We start from the raw sequence: 22,576 nt of genomic DNA, 5'->3' as shown, positions 1-22,576 counted from the left end.
AGGAAGGGATGCAAGAGGAAGAAAAGCCCAGGTGCGTTGTTGACAGAAGAACTGGGGAGTGTGCCTGTGAGAACAGCAGGCTACCTACAGCACTATAGGGACACATCAGCAGAAGGGTGCTCTCTCACATCAGGCAGCTCTGGATAAATTTTGTCTGTGTTTGCCTTCTGCCCTGAGGGACTGAAGACTGGTGAAGTTTCAAACTTGCAATAATAGCACTCAGAAACAACCTGTGCCCTCCTCAACACTGTTGTTGGCAGCAATCCCTCAATTCGAGAATGATCTCCTCGACACCAACCTCATGAAGGGCAGACTATTACGTATTTAAGTGGCTCAGAACAGTGAGCTAATTAGTAATCTTGACACTGTAAACATCCTATCCTGCAAGCCTGGTCCCCCAGGTGTTTGGCTATGTGAGGATATTATTTTGTAAGTAGGAAGACTCAGTGCCATTCTTTCTCCTGTCTACTGCACCTTGCAATGCTGATCCTTGCTAGTCCTCTCTAGCTCACTGAGCCTGGTAAGTGTCTGCAAGGATGCCACCCCTGAAGGCGCAGACAGAAGTGACAAATTTCGCCTGACCTGGATCCTGAAAGTGCTCTACAGCTGTGACCAAACACAAGTGAATGATTGCAGAGAGCTTTAAAAGGGCCTGATCCTGCAAAAATTGGAACCCTTGTTCATCCACTTAAGTCATGCTGGCTGTCAATTATTTTCAAGCAGGTATTGTGCTGGTGGCCACCAGTTTCAGGCAATTTTCATGGCAAAGGCTGCCATTTTCCCCCAGTCTCACTCCCACAGTCTCCCTCACTGCCCACTGTTTGGGATAATCAGCATACTGATCAGCTTAATCACCGAGCCTGGCTGGGAGACCCTGTACTTTCCCTAGGGGCCCCCTGTTGCAGGGGAAGGTTTCCTGTGCTTTCCTTTGCTCCCTGCTGCTTGCCTCCAGCAAATCCTGTCCCCCGCCCCACAAGTGCCAATTTCAAATGAGAAAGGCATTTTCCTTCTTTTGCGGGAAAGTGGGGGATTTCCTGCTTTCCCTGAAAAATGTGATTTAAGTAGATCCCTACTCATTGCACGAGGGTCCAGATGAAGAGACTCCAAAGTGGAGCAGCTTCAGTAACTTGTGTCTGTGCTGCCTCCCACCCCCAGCACTGTTTTCAGAATGGCAGGAGGAGAAAGGAAGTGGAGGGGGTTTGGTCTGGGGTTTTTTCAGCCAGAGCTGAAAGGTGGGGTGGATGGACTGGAGCTCTTCTTCCCCAGGATGCTGCCACGGTCTTAGTTCCCTGCAGCATATTGCTGAGTGAGTTGCTTTGCTCTCTCCCTTCCCCCTGTCGCGCTGGAGTTTTCTATTTGTGTTTTCTGTAGTTGGTGTTTTACCTCTAGCCCGAAACTCATGTGCCTCTCCGGTGTTAACTGCAGTGTGCTCTGTGTGCTGGGGAAAGAATAGAGGCATTGGCCCATGAGTTATAAATAGGCAGCTTCTGCTAACAATCTGCAGTAGCACTGTCACACCTGGGAGCATACATTTCCCCAGCAGAGGACCCGTTTCCCAGGAATCCAGGGTTGCAGCTGCAGAGGCTGTTTGATCCAGTTCTTTCCTTCCCATTCCTGCAGATTCAAGTAAGGGCAAGCAGAAGTGTCCATTTTTCCCCAGAGCACCTGCACTTGCCATTATGCCCCCCTGCTCCCCCACCCCACAAGATGCCTTCCCTCTCAAGGAGATACCACCAGATGTCCTGGGACAGGATCTCATTTTCAGAATTAAGCCTCAGCCTATCCACAAACCCCAGGCTTTTGCTTTCCTATCCTTCAAACAGATTTCATCCTGGAGGATGAGATTCACCCCTCTCTCCTCACTGTGAAGATGACCTGTCCTGTACCAGCTCAGCAGAATTTCCTGCCAGTGCCCAGGGGCAACCCCACACCTTATTTCTTGGCATGGCAGCCCAGTCATAGCCACCTGTAGGGTTGCTAACTCTCCAGGAGTGCCCTGGAGTCTCCAGGAATTAGATGCACATTTTCAGGAGACTGTGGAGAGTCACCCAGGAGATAAGCGAGAGGACATTCATTAAAATAAATATTAAATGTTGAATCCTATTTATACAGTAGTCCAGTAGATTTTTCAAGTGCAATAGTAATGTGCATTTGCCTTTTTGACAAAGTCTCTGCACTGTAATCCATAACTGATATTCATAAGCACACAGACATACTTGTGCTGTGTTTTGTGGGCACGTTGGCAGTCTGAAAGCCTCCCAGAGTAGACTTAAACAGAGTTGGCAACTTTAGCCACCTGCCAAAAGTCTTGGAGAGAAAAGTACGATAATCCTCATGTTTCACAGCTGTACCCAACAGAAAATTACATTTAGCACTAGCCCACTAGCACGGGCTTCTATACTTGCCCATGCTCCCTACAAGCCTCACTCCCACGTCCTGTGGGTTAAGATGGATCTCTCTACTAGTCCTCCCACAGGCCAGCTTTCAACTGGCTCCCGGTAGTGATATAGCCTCAAGCCGTCTACTCTGGAAGACAAAAATGCTTCTCTTCTCTTCCAGCCTCCCCTCTGGCTTTTCAGCCTTTAACCTGCTCCTTGGGCCACCGGCTGCTCTTTATTTCCCAGCAGGCCTGGTTCTGAGTCACCATCTTGGACCGTGTGACCCCAGCAATTATTCCCCTCATTTGGAAGGTGTGCTGAATTTTCCACAAGAGGCAGCTGGGCCCCAGATGTCTGTAAAGAGCCAGCTTATTACCTGATAAATGCCCAGAGGTTTGCTACTGCAGGGTGTCCATAAACATAAAGCTATCTGTGGAATTGCCACAAAAGGCTTAGCTGGCAGTTCATAGCATGGAGTGTGCTTTCATGACTGACGAAATGCTGAAGCTACTGTTTGTTCTGAAGCAGGCCCCTGAAGCCTGGCTGTGGCTGGGCAGGAGTCATGCACAAAAGTACAGACACTAATTTGTCTTTTGGTTCAGCCTTTGCAGTGTACCTTGCAGGTGCTCAGCATGGAGGTGGAGGTCCAGTAAACCTCTCGGCTCTGTTAACACTGACATATTACTAACTGTGTTTAGCCAAGTCTCAGTGACTGCCATCCTCCTTTTCTCTGACTGTGACTGCATGCTTCCTCTCCCTAGATAACAGATGAAATATCAAATACCCACACTGACTTATCTCTCAAGCTTTTTTTGGCATCCAGACACTGCAAAGCACTTCACCAAGCATTTAATTACAAGCTAGTGGAAGAAAAGCTACATTCAGGCAACTTCAGTTGCTGTTATGAACAAGCAGCTTCCTCCAGGCCATAATGTATATGCACAAGTATACGCATTAGTGTCAATTAAACTGCACAATAAATCAAAGCGTAGCTTCTGGTACGCATACACAGAAATCTGTATTGAGGAGAAGGGATAAAGATTTGATGCATTCATATGAAAGAGGAACAACTGGGTTCAGCTTTTTTTTTGGAGGCATAGGCTGTTGTTAAAGCACTTTGTGTGCTGCAGCGATGAACATTAAATGCTCTGAAAGAGGACCCAAATGTCCCGGCGGTCTGTGCACTAGAGATGGCTTTGCTGGTGATTTTTGACTCCTGTTAGCCTGACCTAGCCCTTCTCCAGCTAAGCTCAGCAGGTTGCCAACACACCATCCAGTCCCTATGGCTAGAAGTTAAAGGCAGACTAACTCCAGTTAGAAATTACACAGGCATTTTTAACAGGGGGTTGTGAGGGTATCAGCTATTTTACCAGTCTTGAGGTTCTTCATGTCTTTCAGCTCCAGACTGGATGCATTTCTAGAAGATACACTTTCATCAAACAAAAGCTACTGAGCTTAGGACAGAGGTATCCTGGTCAAATTCCACAGCTCATAATGCAGGAGGTCAAATTTCTCATGCAGGAGGCCAGATTTTATGATATAACACTTACTTCTGGCCTTTGCTTTTAAGAACCTATTAACTGTGTTTCCCCCATCTTTTCATCCTTGTTGGGGATGGCAGTAGAAGAGATCAGGTGGGAAGGGACCTTTACTTTAATCTGTCTTCAGCTTCCTTACTGAGCATCCTTGTGTTCCTTTCACAAACTTACTTAAGACTCATTAACCTACATTCTCAGACCTGGAGAGAGCAGCAAGGCATTGACTTTCTAGTTTATTGTCTCAGGCATTAGGATTCTTCAGAATTTAGCTGTATTTATAGGTATGATTAATACTATGCATTTCTATAGCACTTATTGCCTTAGCATCTGAAGAATCATTCTTGTGGCTTATGCCTCTGACCTGCTTGATGGCAGAGGACAAGTACGTCATGTACAGGTCATTGATCTGAGGTTATTGGGACTGAAATAGGGAAATAGTGTTTGGTCTCATTATAATCTCAAATCTGCAGAAGGGGATAATTATAACCGCTACCAGACGACTGTGCTCACTTAGCTCCATTCACATTTAGCAGTTAGTGTTTTGAAATGATGGGGCTGAATGTTAATTTTGTGTTAATTTACATTCACTTCCTTTCATTTTATAAGACTATTGTCATTTGTGAGAAAAGCTTATTGAGTTAAAACACTTATGCCACAGTAATATGAAAATACTCCAGCTCAAGAATATTGACATGCATGAAAGTCAAGCTCACTTCTCTTCTTGAACAGATGAAGCAGTAATGATTATTCTGTATCACTTTACATAGGAGAGCTTAATGTAATACACCTGCTACACATTGATAAATAGTGCAATGAGATAATAAGGGCCTTAGGCAAGAAGTTTTCCAGGATGTGAAAAAAATGGTTTGAATATTGAAGAAATGCTCTGTTTATTACCCTGATTTGCAAAATTAAACTGGCACAAGTGTCAACATCACTAAGATTTTAAAGAAACAAATATGGCCAAAAGAAAATGAATCTACAACAAGCTTTGTAAAGATTTCCCAGGGATTTAAGAAGGACCTATTATTTATTAAAATAAACGTGCTAATTTCATTATTCTGCAAAATCAGCGACAGCATATCAGGTGATTGCAGAGCCATGGAGAGGCTGAGGAGTCCATCAACCAAGTAAAAAATGAACAGAGTAAGAGGAAAATCTGGCCCTTGGACAATAAGGTGTCATGGCCAAGGGTAAATCTGCCTTGGTTTTGTATTTCAGCTCTTCTGAATACAATCCTGTATTGTCTACTACGAGACAAGACCTCCACATAAATCACGTTACTGCCCTCACACACCATCTCAATGCAGTCTCAGCAAGTGGGTTACAAATAAGCCTGTTGCAGATGTGCATGCACAGAAGACAGAAAATACCTGGAAAGAAAAACCACAAATCTCCAGAAATCACCTTCTTTGAGTTCTGCTGCTCCTGGCTATATGTCCTATAATCATCTTGCTCTTTTACAGAGGTGATAGTTTAATATCAGGGGCCCACATCACTTGCAACTGTCCTCTGAGGGCAGTGGGAAGATACCTTTGAGTGAATTAAAATAACACACAGGCTTTTCTATAGATTCCCTCTAGGTTTGCCTTCTTTTGTCTATCTTGCCTCTGAAGCTCACCCCCATTTCCAAAGCTCGTTCAACAAAACATATCTTGTGAAACTGCCCTAAACCCTGCTGCTTTTCCCCATCTCCCTTTCTTGGCTGCTTTAAAAAAAAAAAAAAAAAAAAATCAATCAGAATCGAGGTATGCTGCAATACCCTGCTTTCAATTGGGGTCTATTGCAAAGCACTGTATGCTGGAGTTTATTTCCAGAATCCAGCTACTTTTGGAAAGCAAAGGGGAAATGTTCTCACAGCTCCATGATTTTATTGTTTCTGACAATGACAGCACACCACGAAAGGAACCTGACTCCAGGGCCCTTGCCCCAAAGGGACATTTGCTCTTGACTTCTTTGAGGCCATAATTTCACCTCCTGTTCTATCTAATAGTCGAGCAGGAGGACAGGATGGTGAGCTCTCACTGTGCTTAGCAAACAGAAAAGGAGCTACTGGGAAGCACGTTATTACAAAACCAAGAAGGCAAAGGGAACTCTGCTTCCAGCTGGTTCCTCCCACTCCCCACCTGGTACACTTCCTACTCTGGCAGAGCCTCAGGATACCCAGAGTCTGGAGCCCAGCCCCCACTGCATCCAGGTAGAGTAAACTTGGGTCAAACTTCTCAGAGTGCCTTCAAGCCTATTGCCCATCACCAAGCGAACTGCAGAGCCTTGTGAACAGACAGCGCTGTACATCCAGAATCAGCTCTATCAGCAAGCTGCCTTCCTAGTTCATCCCTCACTGGCCTCAGGTCAGCCTTTGTCTATTCTTCAACCAATTACCTGGCGACTCTGAATTCCAGGTGGCCTGTTAGAGCTGCAGACAATAATAATGAACACCTGAGCCTGAGCCAAATCCAATACTGGTCAGCGAGTTGAAAGCAGCAGAGGTCTGTGATATTCCATGGCTTGTTTAGGTGCACAAGGGACTGTCCCTTTTTTTAGTAAATCACCCTTTAATTCAGCAAAATAACAACTGGTCTCCAAACATAAGACTTGGTGTTTCCTGCCTGCTTTATTTGTGTGTGTTTCAGACAGGGCTTTCTGCGCTGCGAGATGTGCAGAGGACATGTTTTAAGGAATTGATTAGTGGTGGTTGGATTTAAAAAGCAGGAGTAATGTACAAATGCCTAGATAAACTTATACAATGACAAGTACCAGCTTTCCTGCAACAAATGACTCTGTGTGATGAAAGTGTCTCAATAAAGAGTGAATACAAGGCTGCAGGCAACTTCTGGTAGCAGGGGAGAAGCGCGGATTTGAAGATGGGTAATGTTAATCCAGCATGAAGCAGGATGCTAGAGTTTCTCTGTCTGTGAAAGGGATGTGGGGCCTTAGCATCTGAAATGGTCCATCTCCTGTTGGAATCTGGCAGCGAAAAAGGATAGGCTGCAATTAAATAGTATGGTAAGATGACTGCTGTACCCTGGGGCAGCAGAGCAGGCTTGGGCCATTGGGCTCTGCAAGCTGCGGGGCAATGGGAGCAACACACTCATTTTCCTTCAGACTTGAGGATTGAGCAGAAGGCACATGAGCTCCTCCAGATGTGCTCAGCTCTTGGGCTCTGCCAAAGCTTCTGTCCTGTTCTGCAGCATCCTACCCACTTCTCTTGTTAGGGCTATTTCTTTTACATGCCTTAAAAGCAAGCTGTGCCTCGTCTGTTTGGCTTCTACACATGCCTTAGCTCTTTGACTCCTTCCAGTGGTACTCATAGTTTTAGGCAAAACTTTCAAAAGCAAGGCCAAGCCTCACTGTCTTTCAGCAGGACCACATTACCAAAACATTTAGGTTACGAGTGCCCCATAGACATACCATGCCAGGTTGCAGGGCCCTCAGAAATACTGTGCTGTGCAACTGGGGAAAAAAATCACACCCTCTGTCAACACCATTCCTCATATTAGTACCTGATCTGAAAGATGTAGTTACAAGATAAGGAAAAGGTAAAAATTGTGCCCTACTCCTCCATCCTCAGCAGACTTCCCTGATGGCTCAAGGGAAAAGGAGTAGTTAAACATCACCTATTTTGTTTGTAAAGACAATTCTGTGATCCTCCTTGGTAACTGTAGCCAGGACAGCATCTTTCATTCCACCTACAGGCAAATTAGCAGATGCCTTCTTAAAAACTGAATCCAGAAAATGGAGGTTCCTCCCCACAACTTGTTAGCAAGTTCCTTAGGATCCCCACACTTTTTTAAAGCAAAAAAAAATTACAGTACGGGGAAGGTGGTGGTGCAATGGCAAGTAATAAAGCAAATCCAGTTCACAGCATGGGGGAAATAACCCTGCTTTTCTTCTAAACACTAGTCTCCTTGTCAATCTGTGATACATGATGTGGGAGTTGGTCATTTATAATGACACTGTTAGCAAGTTCCTTAGGAGCCCCACACTTTGTTAAAGCAAAAAAAAAATTACAATGTGGGGAAGGTGGTGGTGCAATGGTAAGTAATAAAGTTCACAGCGGGGGGGGAAAAATCCTGCTTTTCTTCTAAGCACTACTCTCCCTGTAGATATGTGATACATAATGTGGGAGTTGGTCATTTATAATGATATTTTATAGCCCTCTGTGAGCTATTAGGAATTTAAAATGAGGTGGTGAGATAAATCTAAGAGGAACAAGTCACACAAACCAATTCACTAATGACTTATTTTCCTCCTACTTAAACTAGGGGCCAATTCACACTTCCTGTCACTGAAGTGGGCTGCCCTCTCAGTCATTCTCTCGGTAGCTCATGCCTCCCATTCACTGAGATCTGACGTGTGGTAAACGTGCACCAGGGCATTTATTTCAATCACAAACAAACAAGCAAATAAATGCACAATCAAGTGTTTTCTAGTTGATTCCTAGTCCTGTTTCTGTGCTAAGGAATCCTGGAAAAGCACCAGAACTTCGTGGGAGTTTGTCTGAAACCAGCCCAACCCTGAGCACTACAGGCGCCCCTTCACCGGCTGTAGTTGTAGCCGTGAGCCCAGCAGGCCAGTACGTGACGTACCCATGTGTAATCACAGTGAAAGCTGATTACGTTTTGGCACAAACAAAAATCATAAACCAATTCTGCAAAGTGAAGATTGGGTAAAATGATTTGTTTCAGTCGAGGTTTCACTACCGTTAACTGTTTTCTTGTTTTTAAGCCTTAAATCATTTTCTTCTCCTTAGCAACCACGTTCCAATATATAATCATGCCATAGACTTATAATACTGGAAATTGCACCCTTGCTCTCTCTCAAAAATCGTTCATGTCGGTAGTAACAGTTGCTGCTGTTTTTTTCAGTAGTTCCCACCATGTGCCCGGTGCTGCCCACAGAGGCAGACGTGGTCTCTCGATTTTCATTACTGACTCAGAGCCAAGACTGATACTGAGGCCCTCAGTAGTCAAAGTGTTCAAAGACACCCTTTTGCTAAAACTGTATTATTTTACAAAGACGAGTTCAATCATTGCTAAACTTCAACCTTTTTACCAGGAATATGCCTGCAGCTCATGTCTGCCCAGATGGAGAAGGAATTAGCACTTTACGTGGACAGTGCTGCAATCATACCCATAACTGGTTTTCATTACTACCAAGATGAGTTTTGTGATTTATATCACACCTTCTAAAGCTGTAATTGGCTTTACAATATTACAGAAGCATCAAATTGTCTAGGTTATGAGTTAATATTTCATTGGATGCTTTATGAGAATGGTGGTTAAATTCTACAAAAAAATCAGTCTGGCTAGAGTGCATATAGACTGTGTATCTAGAGCGTTATGTTTACAAACTCTGCATATTCTCCTGGCACCATTAAAATCAAGGACAAAACTCCTATGGGTTTCAGAGTATGCCATGGACTGAAGCCTGGAAAAGAGGTTTCTAGTGACTAAGGCGGCTCTGCCCACGGAGGGGATGTCTGTGGCATGGCTTAGGGAGCTGGAAGCTGTAGAAACGTCAGTACAATTTTATATTATGAGCTATCCTACCAAACACACCCAGAAATGCTGCTAAAAGAAGATGTGAGACTAAATGCTGATTCCAGACACAGTAAGGTGCGGAAGATTGGTAACAGTAAGAATTGGCAGGAAACCATCACCCACATTGGGACAGCTTCCTCTTCAATTGCACGGTAGCTGAAGAAATGCTTCTGATAGGAACCCCCCAGGCAGCTACAAACAGCCAAGCTCTGGGAGTTTGGATCTGGGAGGAACCTCACTGAGGATGAAGAGATCCAAAGTCGGTGAGGCAACCCATTCGCAATGCTGGACTAGGCCTTGGCCTTGACTAGGTTAAAGCAAGGGTCTAGACCTACGGCAGGGCTATGGCTAGATTTGGATTGGAGGGGGCTGAAATCTTGCCAGCAGTCCTTCATAAGATTTTTGTTCCACGTCATTCAAAAATCATTAGTTTGCTTATTTTTGAAAGGTCTCAACAACTTCTGGCCCAAGTCCCTCTATTTTAGTTAGCTGAATATGGGCTTCTTCCAATTATGGATCTAACCCAGGAGGTACCTGTAGACTTATGTTCAGAGTTGGAGATTCAGTTCAACTCACATGAATTTCAAAAGAACTCAGATTGGAGTATCTGGGTCTGGTACAGGCCAAAGTACACAAACCAGTCAGAGCCACAGCATGCACATTTGTGGCTGGAATGTCATTCATGAGCTCTCAACCACTGTGTTATGTTACTGTAGCTCCTACTGGGCAACAGTCACCATCCTACCCTGAGTTGGGATATGAAAGGCCTTGTGAGGACAATACTAGACCTCCATCTGGATTCCCTGGATCCAGTAAATAATTTTGTTTGTAAATTAAATGTAGATGGAGGCTGCAAGACAAGTTCAGTAGCCATGAGCACTTAGGCAAGGAGATGCATTAGTTTTCTACTTGAACTTTGCTGCTTTGCAGGCTCCCTTTCAGCAAAGTAAGTTTTGTTTTTTTTTCAATTAGCTTTTTGCTTGCCAGCGCTTTCATGGGAGTTTTTACCACTTGGCTCTGCATTTTTTTATTGGCGTTAAACCATGCACTATTTAAAGACAGTCTAAGAAGAGTGTCCAAGAAAGAGTTCAGTCTGAACATTTTAACAGAGTTTCTCATCTGTAACCAGGAATTGCTTAGAAGAGTCCGTCCCCATATTCAACAAACAGTTCTCTTTTATTATAGCAGCTGAACAGAAACCACAAAGGAAAGAGTTTCATTTTCAAAAGAGACCTTGTTGCTTTAAAATCTAAGTTGAAGGCATAATTTTGTTACTTACCTTCAGTGCTGATGGAAACCTGGGGCTGTCTTAGGCCATGATAAAAAGTGTCTTAGATGATCAAAGCAATTGCCGATATATTTTTTTTTTTTAACTTTTCATGGTTTAAAATAAACACAAGGACAAATAATACCCATGCAGCTGGGAGGCTGGTTACTTCTTTCCAGCACTTTGAGTTGGGAATCTCAGGCCAAATAAAGCCCCCCAGAACAGTTGCTTAGGGAAATTTCCTTCCTGGCTTGGAAGCTGATTCAGAGAATGTGGGAAACAGCAGCATCTGGGGACTGACACACAACCAGGAGGTGCAAAAGCAGGTACTATCCCTTGGGGACAGGCTGGTAGTAGTTGAAATTGATTTCTTTACTCTGTCCCTGGCTGGGTACTGCTTGTACACACCGGGGTTGAGGTTCATGATCAGGAATCACTTAGGAAAGACAGGCCTAAGGCCTCGGTGACCTACTGCTCTACGATAGAAGTTTCATACAATAGCAGTTGCTCCACTCCCTTGTACTCTCTATTGACAATAGTAATCTCTAACACTGCCAGGGATTGATTTCTGAAGACAACTAATAACAACTATTAGCAAAGAAAAGGGTAGCGGGAAAAGAAAAACCAAGGGCACTAGTCATTAGGTGGGATTATGTTGGATAAATGGCAAGGCCTGGGAAATGGAGTGTAAAGAGAGTGTGATACATGCACATAGGCTTCCATACTACTGTATCCCCCACTTACGTGCTGCAGGCAGGTAGGACAGTGTGGGTGTGAAGAAATCCCTGTCTCTGTGCCTGTCACTGGGTCAGCCCCAGGGACCCCTCTGTCTCTCCTTGCTTGCTTTTTGGTTCAGGCTAGTCAACCAGGTGACTTGGCCAGATAAATTCCTTGGGGCAGGGGAGGGCTCTCTCTTCCTTTGGTAGGCATTTTGAAAGGGAACAAGCAATGTGCCTCCAGGTGCAGCCTGGATGATTCTCTGTAAGTAAAGACCAGAAAACTCACCAGAAGTCTAGAACTAAGTATGGGCAGTCACATTTTAAAATGGTCACCGTACCCAATAGCTCAACTTACTTTTGTTTGCTCAAAGGGTATTCTGACTTCCTTGTTGTACCCTCTTCACCCTCCCTCTCTGATCAATGAAGGTATCAGGTTGCAGCGTGCCTGGCTGTGTCTGTGGAGGAGGGAGAGGCAAACCTTTTAGTTCCTAGCCTGACCAGAAGATCTTGTCTGTTTAAGTTCCCCCAGTCCTACCTGAGGTTATCTTGGGAAGCTTTGGGCTGTAAGAGGCCCCCCATAAATATTAGCTGTGAGCAAATCAACCCCAAGGTTCACAGGGTCTGTGTGCCCCGGGCTGCACAGAGCCCCAAGTAAGACCAGTAAGACCAGTGCCCGGGTGGTGGCAGCATTACTCCAGGCTTGTGGGTGTTCTCTTCCAGTGGGCTTCAAGGAGGGAGCCTCATGGAGCTAGAATTGCTCACGAAGCAGACTCATCTCTGGGTCCTAGAGCTGGAAGCTGAGCAACACAAGCTGGAACTGGAAGTCTGGAAATACAAGCTGGAGCTGGAAGCCAAACAATGCAAGCGTGAGTTCGAGGCTGAACAACAAGAAGCACAGCTTAGAAGCCAAAGCTCTTGAGGCTGAGTAAAAGGAGGTGCAGCAAAAGCACAAACTCAAGATACTTCAGATGAAGCGAGGAAGAGAAGCTGAAGAGGCTCAGCACCATGCGTGGCAAGCTGCACCCCCTAGGGTGGCCCCCAAGGACATCACCCCATACAAAGATGGAGAGGATCTAGAAGTGTTCCTGAGTAATTTCAAAAAACGAGCTCTCTGATGGAAATTAGAAAAAAGAGGAATTCCTGAGATACATTGCTGGACTGGTAATGGGCGACATGGCTGTTATCCTGGACAGCCTGCCCACTGGGTCTGAGAATAACTGTGGCACCTTTAAAGAGGCTGTACATAAGAGGTATACACTGGGTCCTAATATTTCAGGAAGAAGTTCCATGAAGCTGCCCCACAGCAGGGAAAGTTTATGGCCGAGTCTGTATCCCAGTTGAAGGAGTCATTCCATAAATGGGTAGAGGGAGCCAAAGCTGACACCAGAGAGAAGATGCTAGACCTTATGGTGCTGGAACAATTTTATTTCAGGTGCCCTCGGAAGATTAAACACCTAGTCAAGGATAAGGAACCCAAATCAGCCAGGGAGGCTGCTGACATTGCCGATCAGCTGCTGCTAAATAGGGAGGGGCACGACAGAAGGCCTCCCAACTTTGGGAAGGACTAGGAAACGTTCCAAAAAAGGGGGAAAGGGAGGGCCAGTCCTGAAATGGGAGGTTGGGGGGCCCCTGCAGAGCACAGGGTGGCCCTAAATTCAGTCAATCCACCCAAGTCAGATAGGAAGGGTTGCTTCAACTGCAGGGAGTCTGGTCACTTCAAGACCAACTGCCCAAAGCTGAGCAACCCCACCCAGTAAGTCTGTCAATTGAGCAACAGCTGTGCACAAAGAGAAGGGAACCCCAAGCCACTCTGAAGGGAGTACCTGTATCTTCAGGATTACAAACCCAGAAGAGGGGATGGCCTCCCACAGGGAGGAGGTAAAAGTACACGGTAGAACCATCGTTGGGGAAGTGGACTCAGGGACTAGCGTATCATTGATTAATGCCAGCCTCATTTCACCCTTGGACATAGTCCCTGGAAAGACCCTTACCATAGAAGGTCTGGGGCAACAACCATTCGAGGTACAGGTAGCATGTCTCCCCATCAAGTGGAGGGACTGGCGAATGAGTGTGGAGATATGAGTGATGGAAGATGCTCCTGACTGCCTGTTTGTGAGGAGTTGACTTTGCATTGACTTGCTGTCAGGGCAAGAAAGTGCAGGCTGTAGGTGGGGAAGCCTCTAGAGCCAGGTAACTCAGTTGGCTATGGGGAAAAGGGAGACAAGAGAAGAAACTCCCCCCAGCTGTGGCAGCCAGCTGGCCTCTGAGGGAACTGACAACCCCAGGGCCAAGATAAGAGACAGCCCCAGGGAGGGGTCCAGTCAGCCAGTTGCAGAGGAAGCTGGGGCTCAGGGGAGGAGTTTGAGAAAAGCCCTGTGGAGGAAGGGGCACCCCTTAGGAAAGCACCAGAGCTCCCCACTGATTGCATAGCTGGGCAGGAGGCATTTAAGCAGGAGGTTTTAGTGGACCCCAGCTTGTAGGAACTCCAAAGAATAGCCCAGGAGCAAGAAACAGAGTTGACCACCAGATAAGAGGGAACAGGTACTCTGGGATAAGGGGCTCCTTTATAGGCTATGGGTGCTTAAGGACCATGTCATGTCCTGGGAGCCCTATTGGCAGCTCATCGTGCCACATAAATTCAGGTGGCAGCTGCTTGCCATGGCTCATAATCTACCCTGTGCTAGTCACCTTGGTATGGGCTGGACTTGGCAGCAGCTGCTGGCAAACTTTTATTGGCCCAAGATAGGCCAGAACATGACAGATTATTGTAGATCGTGTGGGATGTGCCAGCAGATGGGCAAGAGTGGGGATAAGAGAAAAACTCCCCTGCAGCCCCTCCCTGTCATTGATCAGGCCTTCCAAAGAGTGGGGATAGACATTGTGGGGCTTCCTAGGCATAAGACTCAGAGAGGGGAAAAAATATATCCTAGCTCTTGTGGATTTCATGGTGCAATCAGTGCTGGTACCCAGAGGCAATCACCCTAGCCTCTGTAGAGGCCCCTTGTGGTTGCTGATGCCCTAACAAAGATCTTTCTTCGGTTGGGTTCTCCCTCTGAGATCCCAACTGACTGACAGGGGTGGGAACTTTCTGGCAGACATGATGGAGTGCCTGTGGAAGTGTTGTGGGGTTAAACACCTCAAGACCAGCCTATCACCCACAGACCAGTGAGCTATTAGAGAGGTTCAATGCAACCCCAAAGGGTATGCTGAAGGCCTATGTGGACTCTCACGCCAACGACTGGGATGAGAAGCTTCCACACCTGCTGTTTTGCTTACAGGGAGGAACCCCAGGGATCTACCCGGTTCTCGCCCTTCAAGTTAATGTTCAGGAGGCAAGTCAGGAGCCCTCTCAATCTTGTGAAATAGGAGTGGGAAGGGAAATTCTTCTCTAAAATATCGGTGATAGAATATGTGTTTTTGCCAAAAGCTAATTGACATGATGAAGGCGGTGTGAGACTCCCTTACCCAAGGCCAGGACAAGCAGGGTGTTCTGGTATGACACGGGGGCTTGCCCATGCACTTTTGAGCTGGGAGATAAAGTTATGGTTTTCCTGCCTTTAAAGTCGGACAAGCTTCAGACAGCTTCGAAAGGTCCCCATATCATCCAGGATAACCTGTATGACATGACTTGTATTGTTGCCATGAATAAGACAGCTAAAAAGCCTAAGGTGGTACACATAAACATGCTCAAACCTTACTATGACAGGAATGATGTCATACTTTGGTTTTCCTCTGTTGAGGAATTACCTGAGGAACAGGAGGAGCCGGTTCTGTGTGTGGATGGGGAGGGAGAGGCAGGGGTAGAGGAACTTCACTTGCCTGATCATCTTCATTTTCCAGACAAAGAGAAGCTGAGTACAGCTCTCAAGGACTTTGAAACCATGTTCTCAAACAAAACAGGTAGGACAGACCTGGCAGTACACACTATAGACATGGGCAGCCACCGCTGTATCCATTCCATGTCATATCCAGTCAACGGGAAGGTGCTGGAGGACATAAAATGTGATCTCGCTGACATGCTAGAACTAGGGGTAATACTAGCCCCTTGACAACACATGCTAGAGCTAGGGGTAATACAGCCTTTGATGAGTCCCTGGGCAAGCCCTGTGGCACTTGTCTGAAAGCAGGATGGGTCCATCAGGTTCTGTGTGGACTACAGGAAGTTGAATGTGATCACCACCCCTGACACTTACCCTATGCCCAGGATGGACTCCCTGCTCAACATCCTGGGCCAAGCCAAGTTCATCTCTCTCAGCCTATCCAAAGGGTTCTGGCAGATGGCACTGGATCCAGATGCTATGGCCAAGCATGGGTGACTGGTGCCTCCTGAGTTTGGGGGGGACATCAGATCGTTTATTTGGGGGACTGGGGGGCAGCAGCCGATCACTAAGCCCGCAACCACCAGTGGCAAAACCATCAGTAAGTGCACGGCTGCTGGCACTTACAGTCTTGCAGCTGGCTCTTCCAAGGGGTGCACAGCCAATCTCAGGGGGTGCATGTGCATCTGCATGCACCTGCTACGCGTTACCAATGTGGCCAAGTCTGAGATTACGACATCTTAGGGACTGTATAAGTTCACAATACTCCCTTTCAGTATGCACAATTCTTCTGCCTCTTTCAAAGACTGATTAATAACTTGCTATAAGTATTTGAGAAGTTTGCAGTGGCTAACATCGATGACATCACCATCTTCAGCCAGGACTTTGACTCATACCTGCTTCATCTAACCACTGTGCTGCAAAGGATCAAAAAGGCTGGACTAACAGCAAAAGCAAAGAAATGTCAGTTGGTATTGCCCGAAGTGATGTATTTGGGACACTGTGTCGGTGGAGGCCAGATCACTCTGATTTGGAATAAGATTGAGGCCATTAGAGACTGGCCATCCCAACAAACTAAGAAGCAGGTCAGAGCTTTCCTTGGCTTGACTAGGTACTACAGAAAGTTTGTCCCCTACCTTGGTGGCAATACCTGCTCCCCTGCATGAGCTGACAAGAAAGGATAACCCTGATCAGGTAAACTGGGAACAGGAATGCCAACAGGCATTTGACATCTTGAAGGCTGCCCTGATCAAACAGCTGATTTTAAGGGCTTCAGGATAAGCCCTTCTGCATGGCCATTAATGCCTCAAACACTGGACTTGAAGCTATACTTCTGCTGGAGCATGAAAGGAAATGGCACACAGTAGTTTACTTAAGCAGGACGTTGTACAGAAAGAGTGTTTGGCAATTGTCTGGGTGCTGAACAAGTTGAGGCCCTATTTGTGGGGACAGCAGTTCACTGTCCTAAAAGACCATGCCCTACTTCAATGGCTGCAGACAATGCAGAACACCAATGCCAAGCTTCAAAGGTGGGCACGGCAGCTTCAGGAGTTCAACATGAAAGTGAAACACATAAAGGGATGCCAGAATATGGTGGCAGACTTACTGTCTAGAAAAGACTCTGGGCTATCCATAGGAGAATGCAGGACCACTTTGAAGAGCTCTGGTGCATGGAAACCCCAATTTTTTCTGGTGTTTTATGTGTATTGTCATTACCCCACGCTTGCAGCTGTTCTCCAGGAAGCGGAACAGCTGGCTGTAGGCACCCCATGGGAGACTCCTGAAGCAAGGTTTTTGGGGTGGGCACAGTGAAGTGGGTGGCTCTATGCAGTAGCACCCCCTACTGTCCTGCCACAGTGGGGGCCAGTCATGTGTACATGCCATGGAAAGGGTCTCCATACAGGTTATGCATTGATCCTCTTTGGGAATAGGCTGACCCTGGGGAGAGCTTCAGGCTGTATGGACTAGTGACACTTATATTTTTGCACAGCCACAGACCAGATCGGAGGCTATACATACCTGTGTGTATACATGCATGTATGGAGGGGCAGTGCTACAAATTAGAGCCTTTATTATTGTCAGTCAGTGGGTGCATCTACATGTGTGCCTGACTACACAGTTGTTACTACTGGTACTATGCAGTCCTGGTGCCACACAGGTCATTTCTGACCCTACTGAGCAGTATCAATGACCTACTGTGCAGTACCTGCGGTGTCACAGTGTAGGCCCGCCGATGCTATGTTGCAGCATCTTATGTAGTCACACCCAGTGATGAGTTTCTCCTTCCTAGCCTTTAGGTAATGCCCTTGCACAGAGCCAGTGCCTGGGTTACAGCCCCTTGCTGGGGAAATTCTGGAAATTTACAACAGGCTTGTGAGACAAGAAAGTATCATCCCCACTATACTGGTGGGGAACTGATATGCAGACAGACTAAGCAACTCACCCACAGTCATGCAGGACATCTGTGGCAGAGGTGGAAATGGACTGCAGTTCCTCCTGAGTCTAAAACCCCAGCCTGACCCCTAGGCTATCCCTCTTCTGACCATAACACACCATTGCACAATCCTAGCATAAATCATTTAACTAAATTAAATGATTAAAAAAATTCTGCCTCACCAATGCAGTAGGACCCCCTAGGGCTTACTACAGGAGGATTCAAGGAAGTTACCTTTGGTGAACTCAGGGTCTGAAGTTAAAGCATGTTAGCTAAACTACATTAGATGTGAATAATTATCCACACCAGGGGTCCTTCTGTTTGAACTTGTCTGCTTTAAACTCAGTGTGTCCATGATTCCTGTTAATGCCATGTTAGTGGGGAAGATGACAACCTGCTCGTGGACTTCCCTGATAAATGAAAAAACACAACAAATGTCATCACTCTGGTAGCTGAGAGTCAGTCTTTGAACTTATGGTCACAAAAGCAACAGCAGTGTAAATGGCTCTTTTCAGGATAATAAATCATTAATAAATCATTAAATAAATTAATAAATCATTTTAATAAATCATTAAATTGGACCCTCACTGCATATTATGCAACTCAACATCAAGGGACAATCTACTGCAAAGAACAAAGTCATGTGTAGATTGCTGAAAACAAATGGCATTGCCAACATGACACCACGGGAAAGCCATGTAGTGGCTCCCGGACCCCATATTAAGATCTCTGGTTATATGTTAGTGGCTTCATGATATCATTGTAAATATGCTCTTACATCATACATCTATAAGGACATACAGGATAAGGTGACAGTGTTGACCAACATCAGTGACAATGCTGTCATCATCAAGATTGGTGAGACATACATGGTAAATGTGTACAAGACTCCATGTGTGTGCTGGCTGAAAAATGTGTTGCCAACACCTAACACCCATCAGTGCACATTGGAGACTTTAACAGCCACCATACCACCAGCTCCAGCGTGAAGGTTCCCCTGCTGTGAGTGTTGGAGCTGCAGGAGCCCCAGTGGTAGAGGCAGCTGGGCAGGCGGCGCTTTCCCCCCGCCCGTACACAGTGCTGCCTGGAACCATGCACCACCTGGCACCTGCACTGGACATGAGTGTCCTGATCTCCCCATCTGCTGCTGCTGGCAGCAGGGGTTGCATACTATGGGGGAGTGTGTGGAGGGTCCCTACCATAAATGCTGCGTGCCCCCGGAGGCTGGGTGGGCTTGGCAACCGCCTGCAGGCGGTAGCAACAGTGGCATGGCAGCGGCAAGCAGGGAGCACCCACAGGCAGCTGCAAGGGTGGTGGGGGCAAGCGCTGACCAGCAGTCAGCGACCACCTGCAGACACCACTGGCAGTGTCAGTGGTGGTGGGGGTGGGGTAGCAAATGGCAACAGCCCACAGGTGCCACTGGCAGCATCAGTGGCACTTTTTGCAGGGGGTGCACCTCCAATCTCAGGGGGCACATGCACCTGTGTGCAGCCCCTATGTGTCACCAATGGTCCCTCCACCCTCACACTCACACCTTGCCCAGCTGAGCTCTACACTCCCACTGCCCAGCTGGGTGCAGGCTCTGCCTGCTGTGCTCTTGACATCCACAAGAACTGCTTCACAGTCAGGGCGGCTAGGATCTGGAACCAACTTCCAAGGGAAGTGGTGCTGGCTCCTACCCTGGGGGTCTTTAAGAAGTGGCTTGATGCCTACCTGGCTGGAGTCATCTGAGCCCAGTTTTTCTCCTGCCCAGGCGGGGGGTTGGCCTTGAAGAGCTACAAGGTCCCTTCCGACCCGACTTCATTGATATGATTCTATGACTTTATGCTCTGTGCTTCCACCCAGCTGCAGCTCCACCCCCCTCCCACCAGCCCCACTGCTTCCCTACCTGTTGCCCCGAACGAGTTGGACTTCCAAGAAACCAAGCAGGTTCCCATGGGGTGGCTGCAGCAGGAGCCCCAGCCTGGAAGGTGCTGCTGGCTGGACAGGGCCCTTCTGCCCATGAGGGTGGAAATGAGGGGCAAAAGGGTATGTTGGGGGGTTGTACATGTGGGTGCCTCACTCCCAGCCTCGCAGGAGGGAGGGCTGGGCAGGGCACCATTTGTTGTGGGGACACTGTGAGCCAGATGAAAGTGTCTGGAAGGCTGGATTTGGCTCACAGGCCATATTTTGCCCAACTCTGTTATATAGCATATGTTGAGGGAAACATCTATCATATCCAACCTTTGGCCTCAAACTGCAGCCGTTTTGTTGGCCTGGTGGTGAAAGCAGCAAAGAAGGTTATACCTTGCAGCTTCCAAAAAAGATACACGCTATGCTGGTGATCAGAAACTGAAAGTCTCTTCAAAGATTACTAAAAGAACAAAAAACAGGCCACAGCAACAGCTCTCCTAAAGTTGTTGAGCTCAGAGCAGTGAAGGCGGTGGCATGAAATGGTCAAGAACCCTGATTTTATGGAGTCAAGCCACTGTGCCTGGCAGCTTCTTTGGTCTCTTGGCACCACACCCCTGGCGACATAACAACTGCCCCAAGTGATTCCATCACCTCTGTCCCTGTCACCAGTTCAAAGGTACCGGTGGTCAAAACAGTCATAGATTCATAGATGTACGGTAGGAAAGGACCTAAGTAGATCACCAAGTCCGACCCCCTGTCCTGGGCAGGAATGAACACTGGACTCATATGACCCCCTGGTAGGTTTGAGCTCATATGACCACAGCTAGGTAATTATCAAGCCTCCTCTTAAAGACCCCCAACGTAGGAGCAAGCACCACTTCGCTTGGAAGTTGGTTCCAGATCCTAGCTGCCCTGACAGTGAAGTAGCGCCTTCTAATGTCCAGCCTGAACTTACTCTAAAACAGCTTATGGCCATTATTCCATGTTACTGTGGGACATGCATGGGTGGACAGGGTCTCTCCCATCCCCTGCTGGTCCCTCCTGGTAAGTTCGTAAATGGCTACCAGGTCCCCTCTCAGCCTTCTCTTGTGAACAGGTTCAGGTCCCTTAGTCTCCCCTTGTAGGGCCTGCCCTGCTGTCCCTGGATCATGCGAGTGGCTTCCTCTGGACCCTCTCCATGCTGGCCACATCCCTCCTGAAGTGCAGCGCCCAGAACTGGACACAATACTCCAACTCTGGCCTGACCAGTGTCGCACAGAGGGGGAGGGTCAACTCCTTGGCCCTGCTTGTGATGCATCTGTGGATGCACAACAAGGTGCGGTTAGCTTTACTGACTTCACATTGGCAGCCCATGTTCATTTTGGAATCGATAATGACTCCAAGATCTGTTTTTGTCACTGTGCTTATGAGAAGGGAGTTCCCCAGCCTATAGGGATGCTGCTGGTTCTTACTGCCCAAGTGCAGTACCCTGCACTTGTCACTACTGAATCCCATCTATCCTCATTCGCCCACCCCTGTAACCTGTCCAGGTCCAGTTGTATTCTGTCCCTCCTTTCTAGCATGCCCACCTTGCCCCAGATCTTGGTGTTGTCAGCAAATTTGAACAGGGTGCTTTTCACCCCCTCGTCCAAGTCACTAATAAAGATATTGAACAGTACGGGCCCGAGGACCGAGCCCTGGGGGACTCCACTGCCCACATCCCTCCAGGTCGAATATGACCCATCCACCACCACTCTCTGGATGCGGCCCCTCTGCCAATTTATGATCCATCTGGCTGTGTAGGCATCAATGCCACAGTCGCCTAGGTTTTTAACGAGAATGGGTTGGGAGATAGTGTCAAAGGCCTCCCTGAAGTCCAGAAAGACCACATCCACCGCGACACCTACGTCCAATGATTTTATGACCTGATCGTAGAAGGCAATCAGATTGGTCTGACAGGACCTGCCCCTAATGAACCCGTACTGGTTGCCCCTGAGCATCATCCCCCCTGCTGGTCCTTTCCAGATGTACTCCTGGATAATCTTTTCAAAGAGCTTCCCCAGGATCGAAGTAAGATTAACAGGCCTATAGTTGCCCAGGTCCTTCCTCCTCCCTTTTTTGAAAATAGGGACCACACTGGCCTTCTTCCAGTCATCTGGCACCCGGCCAGAGCACCACGAGTGCTCGTAAAGCTGTGCCAGGAGCCCCTCGATAACCCCTGCCAATTCCCTCAGCACCCTGGGGTGGAGAGTGTCTGGACCTGCTGACTTGAACACGTCCAGCCCCTCCAGAAGTTCCCTAACTCGGTCCTCCCTGACCCTAGGCCTGGTGGAGTCTCTCCTGGGTCCGTCCTGAATCCCTATGGGGAAGGTGTCCCAGTCTCTGCACAAAAAAATGGAGGCAAATAATTTCTTAAAAAGGTCTGCCTTTTCCTCTGGTGCAGCCACCAGATTGCCAAGCGTATCCTGCCGGGGCCCTACGTTACCCGGTGCCTTCTTCATGCTCCCTATGTATTTAAAAAAGGACTTTTTGTTGTCCTTGATGCTAGCCCTAGTTCCGTATCTGTCTTAGCTTTCCTAACAGCCCCCCTACAGACCCGAATGATGGAGGTATATTCCTCTTTGGTGACTGCCCCTCCCTTCCACTGGGTGTACACCTCCTTTTTGGTTTTCAGCCATTCCTGAATGCCTTTGGTGAGCAAGGGGGCTTTTGAGCACTCCTTGTGCCCTTTGATACTCGTTGGGACTGTCACCCCTTGGGCTTGGAGGATTGTCTCCTTAAGGAACGACCACACGTCTTGGACAACCAGTGCCTCCTACCAATCTCCTCAACTCATTGAAGTTGGCCCTCTTGAAGTCAAGGGCTACTGCCTTGCTGCAGGCCCTTGACGCCCTGCACTGGATGGTGAATTCCAGTAGGCGATGATCGCTGTTGCTCACGTGGTCAGGCAGCACGTCCACAAAGAGCTGAGGCAGATTAATTCAGCCTGCCAACCTTCCTCCCCTTT

At 47.4% G+C, this 22,576-nt stretch overlaps 1 long non-coding RNA gene across 1 annotated transcript; it reads right to left on the bottom strand.

Annotated features, from left to right (window-relative positions):
* Window positions 1–1,155: 1,155 nt before the first annotated feature.
* On the bottom strand, window positions 1,156–21,271 carry LOC109314538. The gene is made up of 3 exons (XR_002102303.1): window positions 21,261–21,271; window positions 16,980–16,985; window positions 1,156–1,252 (listed from the first exon to the last, which is right to left on the bottom strand). It is a non-coding gene; the product is annotated as an uncharacterized LOC109314538 (long non-coding RNA).
* Window positions 21,272–22,576: the final 1,305 nt, after the last annotated feature.

Source organism: Crocodylus porosus, unplaced genomic scaffold, assembly GCF_001723895.1.
Source record: "Crocodylus porosus isolate Cpor-Errol unplaced genomic scaffold, CroPor_comp1, whole genome shotgun sequence".
Taxonomy (NCBI): domain Eukaryota; kingdom Metazoa; phylum Chordata; order Crocodylia; family Crocodylidae; genus Crocodylus; species Crocodylus porosus.
The sequence above is the reverse complement of the archived record's forward strand: the minus strand, read 5'-3'. Positions and strand labels throughout refer to the sequence as shown.